Source organism: Eptatretus burgeri, chromosome 5, assembly GCF_056783735.1.
Source record: "Eptatretus burgeri isolate ZD-2024b chromosome 5, Ebu_testis_v1, whole genome shotgun sequence".
Classification (NCBI taxonomy): domain Eukaryota; kingdom Metazoa; phylum Chordata; class Myxini; order Myxiniformes; family Myxinidae; genus Eptatretus; species Eptatretus burgeri.
The window spans coordinates 39,555,374-39,562,275 of record NC_140965.1 but is presented as its reverse complement, the minus strand read 5'-3'; the positions used below and the strand labels follow the sequence as shown (position 1 = coordinate 39,562,275).

Genomic DNA, 6,902 nt, shown 5'->3' with positions numbered 1-6,902 from the left:
AAAAAGTTTTGAAATAAATAATCAACAAACCTATTTGAATCTCTCCGAAAGTTTCTTGTTGTGTAAATTTAAATTCACTAAAGCTGGGAATAACACAAACGCTACACTTGTAAATGATTTCTTCTGGAAAATGTTTGATAGTGTGTGTTTGTATATTGGAACACAAGAAGTTGAAGTGGTTGATTATGTCTCTGCTGTATCTGAAATGATGAAATTTACACTCTATACATTCAGTGATAGAATGGGAAAGGGGTCTGTCGAAGGTTTTATTCCTGATATGTCAACGGGAACAAACACAGACCCTGGATATACTCAAAGGAAATGAGCGTATAATGATGATACAAAAGCAGAAAATAGTTTTACTGTGGCAGTTCCTCTTAAAGGTATATTTGGATTTTGTGATCATGATAAAGTTCTGTATGGTCTTAAAATTAGATTTCAACTACAAAGGAATGATAATGAAAATCGATTGTTTTTTGGTGTTGGTAATGCTTTTGGTGATCAGAATAAATTTGTAATTGAGGAGATGAGTTGGTATATCAGTGAATATACTCCTAATCTTAAAACAGAAGAGATGTTCAATCGAAGACTTAACTCAAAGAAACCACTCAGTGTATCATACCTCAAAAGAAGATGTCAACACGTTAAACTCAACCAAACTACTTACACGTGGAATTTGGGTGTTCTGGAAGGAAAGCCACGATATCTGTGGATCATTTTTAAAAAGCCAGATGGTGATACTGCGACTGATAAGAATAATGCATTGAGTGATAATGCTAAGGTGAAACAACTTCGCGTTTCTCAAGATGGAACATTTTATCCACGAGATAGATGGGAAATTAATTGGGAAAAAAATGATTTTGCTGAAGCATACAAGTCTTACCAAAAGGTGTGTGAAAGTAATGGAAATAAAGAACCTATTTTGGATATGACAGCATTTAAAAGTTTGTATACAATCGATGCGTTTGACCTGAGCGCTCAAAAGGAAACTATAAAGTCTAATCGAGTGGATACTTCCCTATACCTTGAAAGAGGAGAGAGTGAAGAAGTTGATACATATTGGTTGCTTTTGGAAGAAACAGAATTGCAGATTAATACAGATAATGGTGTGATGATTAGTCTCACATAATTTTTTGTTAAATAAATGAGTGGCAAAGTACCAACTGGGGTATATGTTAATCAAATCAATCTTCATAAACTATCATCTTGTGTTCAAAATCTAAAGCCTTGTACGATTAACGTTAATACAATTCAGAGAAAAGGAGCAGTAAGAATTGATGTTTTGCTCACAAGAGAACAGGTTAAAATCTTGAATGACACTGGCTCACTTAAAATTAAAATGACAAAACAAATGTTGAAAAAATATTCAATAAGAGAGACGAGTGGAGGATTTCTCCCATTTCTAATTCCTTTATTTGCTGGTTTAAGTGCGGTTGGAGCATTGACGGGTGGTATTTCAACAGCGGTGAAAACTGCCAACGAAAGGAAGGCTCAACTCCAGGCTCAAAAAGAATTGGAAAGACATAACAAAGAGTTGGAGAAACAAATTAGTGGAAGTGGTGTAATTGTAGATTTTGCTGAAAAACTTGAAGGTCTGCCTGATAAAGCGAGATTGTTAGTTGGAGATATGCTTTCTTCTATAGCACAAGCAGGTGTAAAATTAATGAAAAGAGGTAATGGATTATATCTTTCTAATAAATAAATGAGCATTGATGAGTGGTTGAAAGAATTTGGAAAGAATACAACATCAAATTTACAACTTGTCAAATATTGTAAGAAATTAAAAATTCATAATGTGGTTATTTGTATGAGAGATGAATTAACAAATGTGCCGAAACATACAAAGAATATTATTATGAACTTCGAAGATAATAATGGGAACGGTTCTCATTGGGTTTGTATTTTTAATAGTCAAGACAAATATTATTTTGATAGTTTTGGTCTTCCACCACCTGTTGAAGTCATAAAATTCTTACAGAATGGTGTTTATCAAACATTTCAAGTCCAAGAATTAAATTCCAAGTGTTGTGGTCAATTATGTCTATATGTGTTATTTCAACTCAACAAAAATAAAAAATTTTATGATATTATTTTTAATCTAATATAAATGACTTATGTTGGTAAAGATGGTTCTATCTTTGGTGTATCTCAAGAACTGGATATTGATTTATCAAATTATTACGCAAAGGCACAGGCTGAACGACATAAATATAATATAACTAAAAATATTAACATGAAAAATGCTTATAAATTAAAAAAATTATCCAAGCCCGACTGACGCGAATGACTTGGTGAGATTAAGCGATTTATCACAAAATATATCCTTAAATAAAATGGCCGTGTATTCCAAAGATACAGAAGTGTTGATATTATCTTATCTCCAGGTCATACAGAATTCACAGTTCGAATTAAAATAATTTTTTTATAAAGAAGGACGTATCGTTTGTATGAGAATAGAACAATGGGGGTATGATATGAATGATTCAGGGTATAATTGGTCATTTAAAATTAACCTCGAAGACCTGGAACAATTAAATCAGTCTCGTAAGGAAGAATATTATCCACTTGGTATTGAGAATGAGTTTTGTGGGGCCACGATTAGTAAACAACAAATAAAAGAATTTAATAAGGGTAAATATAATAATGGTTTTGCCCTTGTTTATCTCATGAAAACAGAAAAAAACAGGTTATATATAATAAGTAAGGAAATACAAAATGATTTAACTATGGGAAGATGGGGAGGTGTTTCGTGCCATAATATTATTCTAACATATTTCTAATACATAAATGACAGCAAGAAGGCTTCAAGAAAATTATCATTTCTGTGTCCAAGCATACCTTCAAGAAAAGGGTATTCTGTATTTTAATAAATATGTTCTACAACATAAGAATGAGGTATTTTCAATAAAAGATTGGCATTATGCTGATGTTGATAAACCGACAACTTTAGATTTAATTAGAATGTTAAATAATGAAAAAATTATAAAGTTAAGAAAAGGTAAGGCTCTTTTAGAAATTCAAAAGAAATTTTATTGGTTTCCGGTTGTAAAAAAAAATTATTTTAGATACAGGAATAACAAGAAATCCTGATGAATATATGTATGATATTCTATGGGGTATAAGCGATTCAAGGATAATAAGGGATGAGGAAGGAGTTGAAGAAGAGAGGGAAGAGGAGAAAAAGGAGAAGAGAGAGGAGGAGAGGGAGAAGAAAGAGAAGGAGGAAAAGGAGAAGAGAGAGGGAGGAAAGAGAGAAGAGAGAGGGATGAAAGGGAGAAGAGAGAGAAGAGAGAGAGAGAGGGAGGAAAGAGAGAAGAGAGAGAGGGAGGAGAGGGAGGAAAGAGTGAGACAAAATAAATATCAAAATATGGAAACCAGTGAGATTAAAAAAAGATTGGTGGTATTACAGAAAATAACTCAACCCACCGAGGAGGAAAACAAAGAATTGACAAGTCTATTTGAAATATTTTCTTCAAGACTATTGACATCGACAAGCTATTCATTTTAATTCAAGTTTTTCATTTTTTTCTTCTTAAATAAATGGAGGAGAGAGTGAAGGCATTTCTAAGGATTTTTTATGTTTTAAAAATTAAGATTCAAATGTGCATGTTGGAAACTAAAAAGGTTTTTGCACTCTGCAGGAATTTTTCACATAAATAAATGAGTTATTGTCTCAAATGTAAAAAGAAAACTAATACTAAAAATATTTCATATATTAAAAGTAAAAATAACAGGGTTATACAAAAAAGTATATGTTCGGTGTGTGGTTCAAAAAAAAATCAATTTATCTCCAAACACAAACGAGGAGGAGATATACAAAAGTTTTTTATCAGGAAGTAAATTTACAACTACTGGAATACCAGGGGAATTACATCTTCCAGGGTATTCTTTCTGTGGTCCAGGCACAAACTTAGATAAAAGATTAGATGAGGTAGTCAATCCTAAATCCTGGAGTAAGCCTATCAATAGAGTTGATGAAGTGTGCATGAGACACGATATTGATTATGGGAATACCACAACGTTGGAAGAAAAGCATGAAGCCGATAGAGAAATGTTGTATAATTTGTCTCTGATACAAAATCCAACCTTGAGAGAAAAAGGTGATCGGTTCATTGTGAAGAAGATGATCAGTGCTAAATTTAAACTTGGACTTGGAAATTCAAAAAACTTATAGGCTCTAATGATGTCATTAAGACTGAAGAGCAATTAGCTGATGAATTACATAAACCAATATTCACAAAGTTTCAGAGAAGGAAAGTTTATTCCAAGGAAGTTGATTATATCTGGTCTGCTGATTTGATTGAACTCAATAATGATAAGGGGTACAAGTATGCTTTAACCATTATTGATTTGAGGAGTAGATACGTATGGGTTGTACCATTAAAAAACAAAACAGGTTATACTCTTATGTTAGCCTTTCAACAGATATTTAATAAAAGTAAGAGAAAACCTAAAAAATTGTGGACTGATGAGGGTAGAGAGTTTTATAACAAGACATTTATGAATTTTCTAAAAAATAACAGTATTACATTATACAGTACCTTTAATGAAGGGAAGGCAGTTGTTGTTGAACGTTTTAATCGTACCTTAAAAGAGAGACTATATAAAAAATTCACACAACTCGGTTCACAACAATGGTCATCTTTTATTCAGGAAATTGTGGATAAGTATAATGACACGATTCACACGTCAACAAATATGAAACCATCAGAAACATTTACAAAATTAAAATATGAAAAAGAGATTAATGTCAGAAAACCTAAGTTCAAAGTTGGTGATATCGTAAGAATATATAGGTGGAAATCTCATTTTGAAAAGGGTTATATTAAAAGATGGACAAACGAGCTTTTTAAAATTGTTGATGTAATAGATACGGTTCCTTGGACTTATAAAATATATGATTTGGAAGGGGAAGAGATTTTCGGTTCATTTTATTCACAGGAATTACAAAAGACAAAGATAAATTGAAATTTTTTGACTCCGCCCCTTTTTGACTCCACCCACACAAAACACACCCACATAAACCCCACACAAACCCCACACAAACTCTGCCCACATACACCCCACCCCACACAAACCCCTCACAAGCTCCACACACACAAACCCACACAAGCTCCACCCATATTCATCATATTCACATAATTAGTGATTAGTTAATTAGTTCCCCACACACAACATGTTTATTTAATTAAAAAATTATCCACCCATCCACACAAGCTCCACTCATCCACCCATCCACCCATCCATTTATCCACACAAACCTCATCCACATTCACCCCTCGCACATAAGCCCCACCGAAGCCCCGCCCACATAAACCCTGCCCACATAAACCCTGCCCACACAAGCCCCGCCCACACAAGCCCCACCCACCGAAGCCCCGCCCACATAAACCCTACCTACACAAGCCCCACCCACACAAGCCCCACCCCCCTCATCCCCCCTGTACGCCCCCACCTTTGACCCACCACCTCCCTCATCCCACCCCCACCCTTCCCCACACACACACATGGCGAGGGGAGGGATGGGATGAGGGGGTGATGGGTCATTGGGGGAGCGCACCTACCCCCCCCCCCCCCCCTCCCTCTCCTTCATGTCTTGATCCTCTTCTTGAAATTCAAAATCAAGTAATTGTAAACAAAACAAATATAATTTATTAATATTGAAAATATTAAATATTCATTTGCGAGAATGTATAATCTTTCCCAGCAATCTTCTTCAGATGTCTTGTGATTTCGAAACTCAGACACCATATTCTGTTTTGAAACAAAAAGTGGATAATAATTAGGTTTTATAAAGATAATTACATGGTAATATGAGTAAGCCTCGTTGACCACTGAATTAACACACCAGCCTCGTTGACCACTGAATTAACACACCAGGAGCCTGTCATCCTTTCAACGCCAATAAAATGAATTCCAGTGTACTGGCAAAACCGCGTCCAAACTAATGATGCAACCAACATAAGACGACATTCTAAAGAGAGAGTGATATTAATAATTCAGAAACATTTACCTCCAGAAAATCATGTGTTGTACAAGATTGCTTCAACAGCTGATGTTGTGTGATAGTGCTGAAAAAAAAAAATAATAATAAGTCAAGGGTATAGGTAGAAAAACAGACAGAGAGAGGTAGGTAGAAAGACAGACAGAGAGATACAAAGAGACAGACAAACAGACACACACATATATATATATATATATATATATATATATATATATATGTATATATATATATATATATATATATATTTATACACACACACACACACACACACACACACATAGACACACATATATATACACACACACACACGCACACACTCACAGACACACACATATATATATATATATATATATATATATATATATATATATATATATATACACACACACACACACACACACACACACACACACACACACACACACACACACACACACACACACACACACACACACACACACACACATACACACACACACACACACACACACACACACACACACACACACACACACGTGTCTCACCATTGGTTTAATTCATTCGAGATCAGAGGCCGTGATAAGACTTCGTACCAGTCATTATAAATGTTTTTCAATTATCTTCTAAAATCATTGACCTCTTCAATAAGAGCATTCATTTGATGCACCTCATCGTGATATGTAAACTCCACTTCTTCCAAGGACCTGTCAGGAAAAAATATATATATCAGAATTATCACGATTTAATTTATTATCAATTGCTTCATCGCTCAAAGAGGAACCAACTTACCAACTTTGTGTTGAGCTGTTTTGTTCATCGGAAGAGAGTGAGTCCATGTCTCTGGGCCGTGATAAGACGTCGTGTCAGTCTTTAAAAATGTTTTTCAATTCTCTTCTAAGATGATTGACCTCTTCAATAA

The 6,902-nt window shown here is 34.4% G+C and overlaps 1 long non-coding RNA gene across 1 annotated transcript; it reads right to left on the bottom strand.

Annotated features, from left to right (window-relative positions):
• Positions 1 to 5,582: 5,582 nt before the first annotated feature.
• On the bottom strand, positions 5,583 to 6,895 carry LOC147026282 (uncharacterized). Its single transcript, XR_015058272.1, has 4 exons — positions 6,773 to 6,895; positions 6,529 to 6,687; positions 6,014 to 6,071; positions 5,583 to 5,754 (listed from the first exon to the last, which is right to left on the bottom strand). It is a non-coding gene; the product is annotated as an uncharacterized LOC147026282 (long non-coding RNA).
• Between the last annotated feature and the right edge of the window lie 7 nt (positions 6,896 to 6,902).